At 54.5% G+C, this 1422-nt stretch overlaps 1 protein-coding gene across 2 annotated transcripts in view; it reads left to right on the top strand.

Moving 5' to 3' along the window:
* Positions 1-900: 900 nt before the first annotated feature.
* WAC (WW domain containing adaptor with coiled-coil) overlaps positions 901-1422 on the top strand; it is an 83265-nt gene continuing 82743 nt past the window's right edge. The window contains exon 1 of one of the 2 annotated variants that reach the window (XM_004702273.4): positions 901-945. The gene's annotated coding sequence lies outside the window, so the exon portion shown is untranslated. The remainder of the gene's footprint in view (positions 946-1422) is intronic. The other variant, XM_004702271.3, reaches the window with a different exon arrangement.

Raw genomic sequence — 1422 nt, 5'->3', positions numbered from 1 at the left:
ACTGGCACGACAGGTTTGGTAAGTGGGAATAAAGTAGATTTCCATCAATCTTTATAAACTGGGATGATCTTAACATTGGCAAACAGATGTTTAGTCAATCCAACTCAGTGACCCTAGAGAACCAGGCTGCCCCATCTTTCTCCCTTGGCGGTTGGAGCCCCTCTTCTGATCAGCTTGGCTCTTAACCACTGCATCATCAGAGCTCTTTGTGTCAGGTGCTTTGCTTCCAGTCAGTTGTCATTTCACCACCCTTTCCCTCCTTCCCATAATCCCACCTTTCCGTTAAAGCCAGCAATACTATAATTTGCTGGATACATAGATCTAGATAGACCATTTACTTTTTGATACTGCTTTTTTGGAGGCATCTGGTTTCTTCAGATTTGTTTTCCTTTTTTTAAGACTAAATTTACTTGGTTTAACAGTCATTTTCATTAACGTCTTAGAACAGGAAAACGCACACACCCCACCACCACCTGAATACCACTGCCCCAGGGTAAAATTTAGGTGGTATCTGAAGTTCCCCCTAATGCCAATGCTGCTGTGCCCACAGCATTTCATTTGTAGCAAGTTCATTTAGGATGCCCTGGTGGTGCTGTGGGTTTGGCATTGGGCTGCCAACCCCCAGGTGAACGGCTCGGTGCCACGGGGAAAGATGGGCGGGCTTCCATACTCATTCGGCTTCAAAAACCTTAGAAAGGGTGGCTCGAAGTCCTCACTCCTGGGACTCAGGAGCCACTTGGGGGCAGTAGGTTTTTCTGGTTTAATAGCCCACGGAAAGGAGCCTGGGTGGCACAGTGGTTAAGCGCTGGTGACAAAGAAAAAACGGGATGGATTTACCATAGCAAGATCTGTTTCTCTTCAATCTGTAGTGAACCATTACACCTGGGATTCACCCTGCCCTGCCCCGCGGCGCCCCCCAACAGCAGAACTGTTAACTACAGGTTGGTAAGTAAACACACAAGCGCTCCGGTGTACCTCCTGTACACCGGTGTGCAACCCCTACCGGGCAGGTCCCACCGCGTCCTACAGGGTCCCCATTCATGGCAATGGGTTCCTTTGAACACCACCTATCCCGAGGCTCCGGATAAATTCTTTCACCAGAAGGTCTCCTGGAGGAAGAGGAGCCAGGGGGGGAGACCCACGGGCACGGCAGGCAGGTTTCCCAAGCTGGGGAAGGAAAGCACCGAGAGGCCGCGACGGCTCGGCGGGGCTCCCCAGCGGCCCACCGCTCTCAGCCTCCCACCTGCGCCCACGTCGCCACCTGCGGTCCCGGAACCGCTTCGGAACAGGGCCCGCGAGGCGGTCGCGTCCGGAGGTTCGGGTGGAGCGAGCGTCCCTTCCTCTCCGCGTCCGGGGGCGACTTACATCCAACGGGCCGCACGGCGGGCGCGCTGGGCGCAGGCCCTGGCCCGCGGGAGGCCG

Source organism: Echinops telfairi, unplaced genomic scaffold (genome assembly GCF_000313985.2).
Source record: "Echinops telfairi isolate 266 unplaced genomic scaffold, ASM31398v2 ScPeMD7_31;HRSCAF=116, whole genome shotgun sequence".
In the NCBI taxonomy this organism is placed as follows: Eukaryota; Metazoa; Chordata; class Mammalia; order Afrosoricida; family Tenrecidae; genus Echinops; species Echinops telfairi.
This window is presented reverse-complemented; position numbering and strand designations above follow the sequence as displayed.